General features: G+C 45.9%; 5 non-coding genes across 5 annotated transcripts; all 5 read right to left on the bottom strand.

Moving 5' to 3' along the window:
• Positions 1–1,150: 1,150 nt before the first annotated feature.
• Positions 1,151–1,223, bottom strand: trnav-aac (transfer RNA valine (anticodon AAC)). Its single transcript has one exon. It is a non-coding gene; the product is annotated as a tRNA-Val (tRNA).
• A 2,808-nt stretch (positions 1,224–4,031) lies between these two features.
• Positions 4,032–4,104, bottom strand: trnav-aac (transfer RNA valine (anticodon AAC)). The gene has a single exon. It is a non-coding gene; the product is annotated as a tRNA-Val (tRNA).
• A 2,808-nt stretch (positions 4,105–6,912) lies between these two features.
• Positions 6,913–6,985, bottom strand: trnav-aac (transfer RNA valine (anticodon AAC)). Its single transcript has one exon. It is a non-coding gene; the product is annotated as a tRNA-Val (tRNA).
• A 2,808-nt stretch (positions 6,986–9,793) lies between these two features.
• trnav-aac (transfer RNA valine (anticodon AAC)) lies at positions 9,794–9,866 on the bottom strand. Its single transcript has one exon. It is a non-coding gene; the product is annotated as a tRNA-Val (tRNA).
• A 2,808-nt stretch (positions 9,867–12,674) lies between these two features.
• On the bottom strand, positions 12,675–12,747 carry trnav-aac (transfer RNA valine (anticodon AAC)). Its single transcript has one exon. It is a non-coding gene; the product is annotated as a tRNA-Val (tRNA).
• Between the last annotated feature and the right edge of the window lie 1,544 nt (positions 12,748–14,291).

Here is a 14,291-nt window from a genome sequence, read left to right as displayed (position 1 = left end):
AGGTCGCATTACAATCCGAGAACGACAGATCACATTGTGAGCATGCTCTGACCTCGGGGCCGGTTCGAGATGCCACTTTCCGTGCCTTTTACTTTAACCGTGCAATTTGCTGCAGAGATGTTCACTCCTGGACATGAGCCACGTGGATGCCAACTGAGTCGGAAACCTGTGCGGCAATCGACGAGAAGCGATTCAATAAATTTTGCTAACTTCCATGGTGCTTATTGGAAATGCAGTTTCTGTTCAAGTCAATCGAAAAGGCAGTTTCTGAACATAGTAACAGAAGTCAAAAGGTAATTACCTCACCCCACCCCCACTCCGGAAGAGGTGCTAACTGCCCTTGAGTGCTTTCTGATCTCGATGTGAAGAGCTCACACGCCTCTGAGTCACCTTCAAGTCTCTGTTTGCGGAGTGAATCACAAAGAAGGACTTTTACCAGAGCTGCAACCGCCTCACTTCCCCACTCGCTCTCCCCTTTTACATTTTCCTGCTCGTCAGTGATTTAAAGAAAACCAAATGGATGCGATGTCATTCTGTAGCCTCTCTGTCGATTCCTCCGTTTCAGTTCCAACATGGCTTAGATCTCGGGGCGCACCTTAATATTAGCGGCGCTATGAAAGCACAGGTTCAAAGGTTCCTCTGAGAGTGTAAATTATTTCATTGCTGTTGCTGATTGAATGAGCCACTAACGTGCGAACTGCCCCAAAATATGATTCAGGAATCTGGTACCAACTCTCGCGCGTTGAATAACGACAGACAGCTTCCAAATGAGGCCTTTCAGAGACGACTTTGGGGTACATTTGACAGACAGACAAGTTCAGGAATCCGTGGTGCGCTGTGACACCTGCGCAGCAGCTTCTTCCCTGCCTTTGAACCGGGCCGCCTGCGCAAGGAATGCAAATGCGGTACTGCTTTTCGTGGAAGGATCAGAACGCGGCAAGGACACTCTCAAACAGAATGGCATATGCATCAGAACCAGGTTGGAGAAAAACTTTATAATGCTTTACACAGTAATTAAATGGAGTTGCCTTACATTTCACTACGAGAGCAGATTCTTTCAAGCAAATTCGAAGGCAGGTTTGCAGATGGGAAAGCAAGCAAGAAAGCTCCGTTCTTGTCCATGTAAAAGGCTGCAGTTGACGAACCAAGCAGTTTCTGCCCAGTTTCGAACTGGGGACCTTTCGCGTGTTAGGCGAACGTGATGACCACTACACTACAGAAACCAGCCGCGGTCGCCGCCCTGCGGCGCAGTGGCATCCAGCACTGAAAGTTGAAGCCATTCTCCGTTTCACCTTTCTGTTTCCAATCGCTCGTTGTTGTCCAGCGTAATTGACATCTTGAAAACGTTAAAAAAGACACGTGAAATTGATGACAATATATAGACAATGATTTCGTCAATGTTTGGACCGTAGGGCGAGGTGGAATAAGCTGGGACGACTTTCCCTGCAGCGTAACGGCTGCGATATGATCTTATGGAAGGGTTGTAAACTGAGTATTTCTGTGTTTTACCCAATTTGGGGTGAGTTGAAAACTCGAGAGCATAGGTTTAAGGTGAGTGGGCTGAAATTGACAAACGACCTGAGGCACATTTCCCACACAGAAGGTTGTGCGTGTATGGAATGAGCTCCCAGAGGAAGTGGAGGAGGCTATTACACTCAGAAAATTGCAAAGGTAATCGGATGAGTTTCTGGACAGGATGGGTTTAGAGGGATTGGGGCCAAATGCTGGGGAACGGGACTTGTTTAATTTTGGTTATGTGGTGAGCATGGATGAGATACACCTAAATATCTGTTTCCACGCCGTGTACCCCCATAACGTCTTGTTGCTAACACTGGCTTTAAAGGATTACTTTTTAGCGGAGTTTTCCATCGCAGTCTGTGGCACAATCGTTTAGTCTGTTCGACTGCTCACGGGAAAGGTAGTATTGTGAAACACTGCAGATACGAACGACTTCCTTAATTTTGCCCCGACTGACCATACTCTGTGAAATTTTCCCAGACCTCAATTGAGGAGTTTTGCTGCTCGAAGTTACCTCAGATACCCTGTTAACTCGTAATGTGCTGAGCGAATCGCAAAACAGAAAGCATTTTTCACGGAACACAAACAAAACTGGCATGCCGAATGCATTTTCAGACAGAGAGATGCATGAATGCTAAATGTGTCACAGTCCGAGGGCATGAGTCATAAAGTAATCTCACAACTAACAACAGGGCAATTCCAAACTACTCTTTCAAACATACTGCAGCGTTAGTGCACCACCACTTTCCAGACAATGCTGAAAAGAGAGATAGAAAGAACATCATAAGAACGGGCCATAAAAAGTCAATTTCACCAATCACAGTCTCGATTAGATTACCTTTTCCTTCTGATGTCTCCAGGACGGAAATGAAGGAAATGGGAGAAATTCAATAACATATGACACCGAAATTCATTGGAACGATTTTCCCATTGGACAAAAAACCAAATAACGACGAGTCGAGTCACCGCAGGACTTTGTTTCACAACAGCGATGAAATAATAGTCTCCATTCGGTTCCAGTAAAAGCACAAATCGCTTTGGAACAGCAGAGCTGTTTGCGATTTTCCGCGCGGGAGGCGAACGCGATCTTGACAGCAGAGACACTTGGACACTTCGGTCAAATAACCATGAGCTGCTAGACATTACTACAATTTCGATTCTTGCTTTGCTAAATGATTTCACACATTGCTCGAAACAGGACGACTTTCACGTTTACACGGAACACGAAACACACCTGACTACAGGGAAAATGCACAAAGCTGAGCAGGCCGTGTTCCACATCAAACCGTGCAGCATTTATTCAGTCACTGTGTCTGTTTTGCAGAAGAAGGGTCCCAAAGAATGTTCTCCACCCTAAAACCGGAGGTCGCATTACAATCCGAGAACGACAGATCACATTGTGAGCATGCTCTGACCTCGGGGCCGGTTCGAGATGCCACTTTCCGTGCCTTTTACTTTAACCGTGCAATTTGCTGCAGAGATGTTCACTCCTGGACATGAGCCACGTGGATGCCAACTGAGTCGGAAACCTGTGCGGCAATCGACGAGAAGCGATTCAATAAATTTTGCTAACTTCCATGGTGCTTATTGGAAATGCAGTTTCTGTTCAAGTCAATCGAAAAGGCAGTTTCTGAACATAGTAACAGAAGTCAAAAGGTAATTACCTCACCCCACCCCCACTCCGGAAGAGGTGCTAACTGCCCTTGAGTGCTTTCTGATCTCGATGTGAAGAGCTCACACGCCTCTGAGTCACCTTCAAGTCTCTGTTTGCGGAGTGAATCACAAAGAAGGACTTTTACCAGAGCTGCAACCGCCTCACTTCCCCACTCGCTCTCCCCTTTTACATTTTCCTGCTCGTCAGTGATTTAAAGAAAACCAAATGGATGCGATGTCATTCTGTAGCCTCTCTGTCGATTCCTCCGTTTCAGTTCCAACATGGCTTAGATCTCGGGGCGCACCTTAATATTAGCGGCGCTATGAAAGCACAGGTTCAAAGGTTCCTCTGAGAGTGTAAATTATTTCATTGCTGTTGCTGATTGAATGAGCCACTAACGTGCGAACTGCCCCAAAATATGATTCAGGAATCTGGTACCAACTCTCGCGCGTTGAATAACGACAGACAGCTTCCAAATGAGGCCTTTCAGAGACGACTTTGGGGTACATTTGACAGACAGACAAGTTCAGGAATCCGTGGTGCGCTGTGACACCTGCGCAGCAGCTTCTTCCCTGCCTTTGAACCGGGCCGCCTGCGCAAGGAATGCAAATGCGGTACTGCTTTTCGTGGAAGGATCAGAACGCGGCAAGGACACTCTCAAACAGAATGGCATATGCATCAGAACCAGGTTGGAGAAAAACTTTATAATGCTTTACACAGTAATTAAATGGAGTTGCCTTACATTTCACTACGAGAGCAGATTCTTTCAAGCAAATTCGAAGGCAGGTTTGCAGATGGGAAAGCAAGCAAGAAAGCTCCGTTCTTGTCCATGTAAAAGGCTGCAGTTGACGAACCAAGCAGTTTCTGCCCAGTTTCGAACTGGGGACCTTTCGCGTGTTAGGCGAACGTGATGACCACTACACTACAGAAACCAGCCGCGGTCGCCGCCCTGCGGCGCAGTGGCATCCAGCACTGAAAGTTGAAGCCATTCTCCGTTTCACCTTTCTGTTTCCAATCGCTCGTTGTTGTCCAGCGTAATTGACATCTTGAAAACGTTAAAAAAGACACGTGAAATTGATGACAATATATAGACAATGATTTCGTCAATGTTTGGACCGTAGGGCGAGGTGGAATAAGCTGGGACGACTTTCCCTGCAGCGTAACGGCTGCGATATGATCTTATGGAAGGGTTGTAAATTGAGTATTTCTGTGTTTTACCCAAATTGGGGTGAGTTGAAAACTCGAGAGCATAGGTTTAAGGTGAGTGGGCTGAAATTGACAAACGACCTGAGGCACATTTCCCACACAGAAGGTTGTGCGTGTATGGAATGAGCTCCCAGAGGAAGTGGAGGAGGCTATTACACTCAGAAAATTGCAAAGGTAATCGGATGAGTTTCTGGACAGGATGGGTTTAGAGGGATTGGGGCCAAATGCTGGGGAACGGGACTTGTTTAATTTTGGTTATGTGGTGAGCATGGATGAGATACACCTAAATATCTGTTTCCACGCCGTGTACCCCCATAACGTCTTGTTGCTAACACTGGCTTTAAAGGATTACTTTTTAGCGGAGTTTTCCATCGCAGTCTGTGGCACAATCGTTTAGTCTGTTCGACTGCTCACGGGAAAGGTAGTATTGTGAAACACTGCAGATACGAACGACTTCCTTAATTTTGCCCCGACTGACCATACTCCGTGAAATTTTCCCAGACCTCAATTGAGGAGTTTTGCTGCTCGAAGTTACCTCAGAAACCCTGTTAACTCGTAATGTGCTGAGCGAATCGCAAAACAGAAAGCATTTTTCACGGAACACAAACAAAACTGGCATGCCGAATGCATTTTCAGACAGAGAGATGCATGAATGCTAAATGTGTCACAGTCCGAGGGCATGAGTCATAAAGTAATCTCACAACTAACAACAGGGCAATTCCAAACTACTCTTTCAAACATACTGCAGCGTTAGTGCACCACCACTTTCCAGACAATGCTGAAAAGAGAGATAGAAAGAACATCATAAGAACGGGCCATAAAAAGTGAATTTCACCAATCACAGTCTCGATTAGATTACCTTTTCCTTCTGATGTCTCCAGGACGGAAATGAAGGAAATGGGAGAAATTCAATAACATATGACACCGAAATTCATTGGAACGATTTTCCCATTGGACAAAAAACCAAATAACGACGAGTCGAGTCACCGCAGGACTTTGTTTCACAACAGCGATGAAATAATAGTCTCCATTCGGTTCCAGTAAAAGCACAAATCGCTTTGGAACAGCAGAGCTGTTTGCGATTTTCCGCGCGGGAGGCGAACGCGATCTTGACAGCAGAGACACTTGGACACTTCGGTCAAATAACCATGAGCTGCTAGACATTACTACAATTTCGATTCTTGCTTTGCTAAATGATTTCACACATTGCTCGAAACAGGACGACTTTCACGTTTACACGGAACACGAAACACACCTGACTACAGGGAAAATGCACAAAGCTGAGCAGGCCGTGTTCCACATCAAACCGTGCAGCATTTATTCAGTCACTGTGTCTGTTTTGCAGAAGAAGGGTCCCAAAGAATGTTCTCCACCCTAAAACCGGAGGTCGCATTACAATCCGAGAACGACAGATCACATTGTGAGCATGCTCTGACCTCGGGGCCGGTTCGAGATGCCACTTTCCGTGCCTTTTACTTTAACCGTGCAATTTGCTGCAGAGATGTTCACTCCTGGACATGAGCCACGTGGATACCAACTGAGTCGGAAACCTGTGCGGGAATCGACGAGAAGCGATTCAATAAATTTTGCTAACTTCCATGGTGCTTATTGGAAATGCAGTTTCTGTTCAAGTCAATCGAAAAGGCAGTTTCTGAACATAGTAACAGAAGTCAAAAGGTAATTACCTCACCCCACCCCCACTCCGGAAGAGGTGCTAACTGCCCTTGAGTGCTTTCTGATCTCGATGTGAAGAGCTCACACGCCTCTGAGTCACCTTCAAGTCTCTGTTTGCGGAGTGAATCACAAAGAAGGACTTTTACCAGAGCTGCAACCGCCTCACTTCCCCACTCGCTCTCCCCTTTTACATTTTCCTGCTCGTCAGTGATTTAAAGAAAACCAAATGGATGCGATGTCATTCTGTAGCCTCTCTGTCGATTCCTCCGTTTCAGTTCCAACATGGCTTAGATCTCGGGGCGCACCTTAATATTAGCGGCGCTATGAAAGCACAGGTTCAAAGGTTCCTCTGAGAGTGTAAATTATTTCATTGCTGTTGCTGATTGAATGAGCCACTAACGTGCGAACTGCCCCAAAATATGATTCAGGAATCTGGTACCAACTCTCGCGCGTTGAATAACGACAGACAGCTTCCAAATGAGGCCTTTCAGAGACGACTTTGGGGTACATTTGACAGACAGACAAGTTCAGGAATCCGTGGTGCGCTGTGACACCTGCGCAGCAGCTTCTTCCCTGCCTTTGAACCGGGCCGCCTGCGCAAGGAATGCAAATGCGGTACTGCTTTTCGTGGAAGGATCAGAACGCGGCAAGGACACTCTCAAACAGAATGGCATATGCATCAGAACCAGGTTGGAGAAAAACTTTATAATGCTTTACACAGTAATTAAATGGAGTTGCCTTACATTTCACTACGAGAGCAGATTCTTTCAAGCAAATTCGAAGGCAGGTTTGCAGATGGGAAAGCAAGCAAGAAAGCTCCGTTCTTGTCCATGTAAAAGGCTGCAGTTGACGAACCAAGCAGTTTCTGCCCAGTTTCGAACTGGGGACCTTTCGCGTGTTAGGCGAACGTGATGACCACTACACTACAGAAACCAGCCGCGGTCGCCGCCCTGCGGCGCAGTGGCATCCAGCACTGAAAGTTGAAGCCATTCTCCGTTTCACCTTTCTGTTTCCAATCGCTCGTTGTTGTCCAGCGTAATTGACATCTTGAAAACGTTAAAAAAGACACGTGAAATTGATGACAATATATAGACAATGATTTCGTCAATGTTTGGACCGTAGGGCGAGGTGGAATAAGCTGGGACGACTTTCCCTGCAGCGTAACGGCTGCGATATGATCTTATGGAAGGGTTGTAAACTGAGTATTTCTGTGTTTTACCCAATTTGGGGTGAGTTGAAAACTCGAGAGCATAGGTTTAAGGTGAGTGGGCTGAAATTGACAAACGACCTGAGGCACATTTCCCACACAGAAGGTTGTGCGTGTATGGAATGAGCTCCCAGAGGAAGTGGAGGAGGCTATTACACTCAGAAAATTGCAAAGGTAATCGGATGAGTTTCTGGACAGGATGGGTTTAGAGGGATTGGGGCCAAATGCTGGGGAACGGGACTTGTTTAATTTTGGTTATGTGGTGAGCATGGATGAGATACACCTAAATATCTGTTTCCACGCCGTGTACCCCCATAACGTCTTGTTGCTAACACTGGCTTTAAAGGATTACTTTTTAGCGGAGTTTTCCATCGCAGTCTGTGGCACAATCGTTTAGTCTGTTCGACTGCTCACGGGAAAGGTAGTATTGTGAAACACTGCAGATACGAACGACTTCCTTAATTTTGCCCCGACTGACCATACTCCGTGAAATTTTCCCAGACCTCAATTGAGGAGTTTTGCTGCTCGAAGTTACCTCAGATACCCTGTTAACTCGTAATGTGCTGAGCGAATCGCAAAACAGAAAGCATTTTTCACGGAACACAAACAAAACTGGCATGCCGAATGCATTTTCAGACAGAGAGATGCATGAATGCTAAATGTGTCACAGTCCGAGGGCATGAGTCATAAAGTAATCTCACAACTAACAACAGGGCAATTCCAAACTACTCTTTCAAACATACTGCAGCGTTAGTGCACCACCACTTTCCAGACAATGCTGAAAAGAGAGATAGAAAGAACATCATAAGAACGGGCCATAAAAAGTCAATTTCACCAATCACAGTCTCGATTAGATTACCTTTTCCTTCTGATGTCTCCAGGACGGAAATGAAGGAAATGGGAGAAATTCAATAACATATGACACCGAAATTCATTGGAACGATTTTCCCATTGGACAAAAAACCAAATAACGACGAGTCGAGTCACCGCAGGACTTTGTTTCACAACAGCGATGAAATAATAGTCTCCATTCGGTTCCAGTAAAAGCACAAATCGCTTTGGAACAGCAGAGCTGTTTGCGATTTTCCGCGCGGGAGGCGAACGCGATCTTGACAGCAGAGACACTTGGACACTTCGGTCAAATAACCATGAGCTGCTAGACATTACTACAATTTCGATTCTTGCTTTGCTAAATGATTTCACACATTGCTCGAAACAGGACGACTTTCACGTTTACACGGAACACGAAACACACCTGACTACAGGGAAAATGCACAAAGCTGAGCAGGCCGTGTTCCACATCAAACCGTGCAGCATTTATTCAGTCACTGTGTCTGTTTTGCAGAAGAAGGGTCCCAAAGAATGTTCTCCACCCTAAAACCGGAGGTCGCATTACAATCCGAGAACGACAGATCACATTGTGAGCATGCTCTGACCTCGGGGCCGGTTCGAGATGCCACTTTCCGTGCCTTTTACTTTAACCGTGCAATTTGCTGCAGAGATGTTCACTCCTGGACATGAGCCACGTGGATGCCAACTGAGTCGGAAACCTGTGCGGCAATCGACGAGAAGCGATTCAATAAATTTTGCTAACTTCCATGGTGCTTATTGGAAATGCAGTTTCTGTTCAAGTCAATCGAAAAGGCAGTTTCTGAACATAGTAACAGAAGTCAAAAGGTAATTACCTCACCCCACCCCCACTCCGGAAGAGGTGCTAACTGCCCTTGAGTGCTTTCTGATCTCGATGTGAAGAGCTCACACGCCTCTGAGTCACCTTCAAGTCTCTGTTTGCGGAGTGAATCACAAAGAAGGACTTTTACCAGAGCTGCAACCGCCTCACTTCCCCACTCGCTCTCCCCTTTTACATTTTCCTGCTCGTCAGTGATTTAAAGAAAACCAAATGGATGCGATGTCATTCTGTAGCCTCTCTGTCGATTCCTCCGTTTCAGTTCCAACATGGCTTAGATCTCGGGGCGCACCTTAATATTAGCGGCGCTATGAAAGCACAGGTTCAAAGGTTCCTCTGAGAGTGTAAATTATTTCATTGCTGTTGCTGATTGAATGAGCCACTAACGTGCGAACTGCCCCAAAATATGATTCAGGAATCTGGTACCAACTCTCGCGCGTTGAATAACGACAGACAGCTTCCAAATGAGGCCTTTCAGAGACGACTTTGGGGTACATTTGACAGACAGACAAGTTCAGGAATCCGTGGTGCGCTGTGACACCTGCGCAGCAGCTTCTTCCCTGCCTTTGAACCGGGCCGCCTGCGCAAGGAATGCAAATGCGGTACTGCTTTTCGTGGAAGGATCAGAACGCGGCAAGGACACTCTCAAACAGAATGGCATATGCATCAGAACCAGGTTGGAGAAAAACTTTATAATGCTTTACACAGTAATTAAATGGAGTTGCCTTACATTTCACTACGAGAGCAGATTCTTTCAAGCAAATTCGAAGGCAGGTTTGCAGATGGGAAAGCAAGCAAGAAAGCTCCGTTCTTGTCCATGTAAAAGGCTGCAGTTGACGAACCAAGCAGTTTCTGCCCAGTTTCGAACTGGGGACCTTTCGCGTGTTAGGCGAACGTGATGACCACTACACTACAGAAACCAGCCGCGGTCGCCGCCCTGCGGCGCAGTGGCATCCAGCACTGAAAGTTGAAGCCATTCTCCGTTTCACCTTTCTGTTTCCAATCGCTCGTTGTTGTCCAGCGTAATTGACATCTTGAAAACGTTAAAAAAGACACGTGAAATTGATGACAATATATAGACAATGATTTCGTCAATGTTTGGACCGTAGGGCGAGGTGGAATAAGCTGGGACGACTTTCCCTGCAGCGTAACGGCTGCGATATGATCTTATGGAAGGGTTGTAAACTGAGTATTTCTGTGTTTTACCCAATTTGGGGTGAGTTGAAAACTCGAGAGCATAGGTTTAAGGTGAGTGGGCTGAAATTGACAAACGACCTGAGGCACATTTCCCACACAGAAGGTTGTGCGTGTATGGAATGAGCTCCCAGAGGAAGTGGAGGAGGCTATTACACTCAGAAAATTGCAAAGGTAATCGGATGAGTTTCTGGACAGGATGGGTTTAGAGGGATTGGGGCCAAATGCTGGGGAACGGGACTTGTTTAATTTTGGTTATGTGGTGAGCATGGATGAGATACACCTAAATATCTGTTTCCACGCCGTGTACCCCCATAACGTCTTGTTGCTAACACTGGCTTTAAAGGATTACTTTTTAGCGGAGTTTTCCATCGCAGTCTGTGGCACAATCGTTTAGTCTGTTCGACTGCTCACGGGAAAGGTAGTATTGTGAAACACTGCAGATACGAACGACTTCCTTAATTTTGCCCCGACTGACCATACTCTGTGAAATTTTCCCAGACCTCAATTGAGGAGTTTTGCTGCTCGAAGTTACCTCAGATACCCTGTTAACTCGTAATGTGCTGAGCGAATCGCAAAACAGAAAGCATTTTTCACGGAACACAAACAAAACTGGCATGCCGAATGCATTTTCAGACAGAGAGATGCATGAATGCTAAATGTGTCACAGTCCGAGGGCATGAGTCATAAAGTAATCTCACAACTAACAACAGGGCAATTCCAAACTACTCTTTCAAACATACTGCAGCGTTAGTGCACCACCACTTTCCAGACAATGCTGAAAAGAGAGATAGAAAGAACATCATAAGAACGGGCCATAAAAAGTCAATTTCACCAATCACAGTCTCGATTAGATTACCTTTTCCTTCTGATGTCTCCAGGACGGAAATGAAGGAAATGGGAGAAATTCAATAACATATGACACCGAAATTCATTGGAACGATTTTCCCATTGGACAAAAAACCAAATAACGACGAGTCGAGTCACCGCAGGACTTTGTTTCACAACAGCGATGAAATAATAGTCTCCATTCGGTTCCAGTAAAAGCACAAATCGCTTTGGAACAGCAGAGCTGTTTGCGATTTTCCGCGCGGGAGGCGAACGCGATCTTGACAGCAGAGACACTTGGACACTTCGGTCAAATAACCATGAGCTGCTAGACATTACTACAATTTCGATTCTTGCTTTGCTAAATGATTTCACACATTGCTCGAAACAGGACGACTTTCACGTTTACACGGAACACGAAACACACCTGACTACAGGGAAAATGCACAAAGCTGAGCAGGCCGTGTTCCACATCAAACCGTGCAGCATTTATTCAGTCACTGTGTCTGTTTTGCAGAAGAAGGGTCCCAAAGAATGTTCTCCACCCTAAAACCGGAGGTCGCATTACAATCCGAGAACGACAGATCACATTGTGAGCATGCTCTGACCTCGGGGCCGGTTCGAGATGCCACTTTCCGTGCCTTTTACTTTAACCGTGCAATTTGCTGCAGAGATGTTCACTCCTGGACATGAGCCACGTGGATGCCAACTGAGTCGGAAACCTGTGCGGCAATCGACGAGAAGCGATTCAATAAATTTTGCTAACTTCCATGGTGCTTATTGGAAATGCAGTTTCTGTTCAAGTCAATCGAAAAGGCAGTTTCTGAACATAGTAACAGAAGTCAAAAGGTAATTACCTCACCCCACCCCCACTCCGGAAGAGGTGCTAACTGCCCTTGAGTGCTTTCTGATCTCGATGTGAAGAGCTCACACGCCTCTGAGTCACCTTCAAGTCTCTGTTTGCGGAGTGAATCACAAAGAAGGACTTTTACCAGAGCTGCAACCGCCTCACTTCCCCACTCGCTCTCCCCTTTTACATTTTCCTGCTCGTCAGTGATTTAAAGAAAACCAAATGGATGCGATGTCATTCTGTAGCCTCTCTGTCGATTCCTCCGTTTCAGTTCCAACATGGCTTAGATCTCGGGGCGCACCTTAATATTAGCGGCGCTATGAAAGCACAGGTTCAAAGGTTCCTCTGAGAGTGTAAATTATTTCATTGCTGTTGCTGATTGAATGAGCCACTAACGTGCGAACTGCCCCAAAATATGATTCAGGAATCTGGTACCAACTCTCGCGCGTTGAATAACGACAGACAGCTTCCAAATGAGGCCTTTCAGAGACGACTTTGGGGTACATTTGACAGACAGACAAGTTCAGGAATCCGTGGTGCGCTGTGACACCTGCGCAGCAGCTTCTTCCCTGCCTTTGAACCGGGCCGCCTGCGCAAGGAATGCAAATGCGGTACTGCTTTTCGTGGAAGGATCAGAACGCGGCAAGGACACTCTCAAACAGAATGGCATATGCATCAGAACCAGGTTGGAGAAAAACTTTATAATGCTTTACACAGTAATTAAATGGAGTTGCCTTACATTTCACTACGAGAGCAGATTCTTTCAAGCAAATTCGAAGGCAGGTTTGCAGATGGGAAAGCAAGCAAGAAAGCTCCGTTCTTGTCCATGTAAAAGGCTGCAGTTGACGAACCAAGCAGTTTCTGCCCAGTTTCGAACTGGGGACCTTTCGCGTGTTAGGCGAACGTGATGACCACTACACTACAGAAACCAGCCGCGGTCGCCGCCCTGCGGCGCAGTGGCATCCAGCACTGAAAGTTGAAGCCATTCTCCGTTTCACCTTTCTGTTTCCAATCGCTCGTTGTTGTCCAGCGTAATTGACATCTTGAAAACGTTAAAAAAGACACGTGAAATTGATGACAATATATAGACAATGATTTCGTCAATGTTTGGACCGTAGGGCGAGGTGGAATAAGCTGGGACGACTTTCCCTGCAGCGTAACGGCTGCGATATGATCTTATGGAAGGGTTGTAAATTGAGTATTTCTGTGTTTTACCCAAATTGGGGTGAGTTGAAAACTCGAGAGCATAGGTTTAAGGTGAGTGGGCTGAAATTGACAAACGACCTGAGGCACATTTCCCACACAGAAGGTTGTGCGTGTATGGAATGAGCTCCCAGAGGAAGTGGAGGAGGCTATTACACTCAGAAAATTGCAAAGGTAATCGGATGAGTTTCTGGACAGGATGGGTTTAGAGGGATTGGGGCCAAATGCTGGGGAACGGGACTTGTTTAATTTTGGTTATGTGGTGAGCATGGATGAGATACACCTAAATATCTGTTTCCACGCCGTGTACCCCCATAACGTCTTGTTGCTAACACTGGCTTTAAAGGATTACTTTTTAGCGGAGTTTTCCATCGCAGTCTGTGGCACAATCGTTTAGTCTGTTCGACTGCTCACGGGAAAGGTAGTATTGTGAAACACTGCAGATACGAACGACTTCCTTAATTTTGCCCCGACTGACCATACTCCGTGAAATTTTCCCAGACCTCAATTGAGGAGTTTTGCTGCTCGAAGTTACCTCAGAAACCCTGTTAACTCGTAATGTGCTGAGCGAATCGCAAAACAGAAAGCATTTTTCACGGAACACAAACAAAACTGGCATGCCGAATGCATTTTCAGACAGAGAGATGCATGAATGCTAAATGTGTCACAGTCCGAGGGCATGAGTCATAAAGTAATCTCACAACTAACAACAGGGCAATTCCAAACTACTCTTTCAAACATACTGCAGCGTTAGTGCACCACCACTTTCCAGACAATGCTGAAAAGAGAGATAGAAAGAACATCATAAGAACGGGCCATAAAAAGTGAATTTCACCAATCACAGTCTCGATTAGATTACCTTTTCCTTCTGATGTCTCCAGGACGGAAATGAAGGAAATGGGAGAAATTCAATAACATATGACACCGAAATTCATTGGAACGATTTTCCCATTGGACAAAAAACCAAATAACGACGAGTCGAGTCACCGCAGGACTTTGTTTCACAACAGCGATGAAATAATAGTCTCCATTCGGTTCCAGTAAAAGCACAAATCGCTTTGGAACAGCAGAGCTGTTTGCGATTTTCCGCGCGGGAGGCGAACGCGATCTTGACAGCAGAGACACTTGGACACTTCGGTCAAATAACCATGAGCTGCTAGACATTACTACAATTTCGATTCTTGCTTTGCTAAATGATTTCACACATTGCTCGAAACAGGACGACTTTCACGTTTACACGGAACACGAAACACACCTGACTACAGGGAAA

This window comes from Chiloscyllium punctatum, unplaced genomic scaffold (assembly GCF_047496795.1).
Source record: "Chiloscyllium punctatum isolate Juve2018m unplaced genomic scaffold, sChiPun1.3 scaffold_156, whole genome shotgun sequence".
Lineage (NCBI taxonomy): Eukaryota > Metazoa > Chordata > Chondrichthyes > Orectolobiformes > Hemiscylliidae > Chiloscyllium > Chiloscyllium punctatum.
Note: the sequence above shows the minus strand (reverse complement) of the source record. Positions and strands in the feature narration are given on the sequence as shown.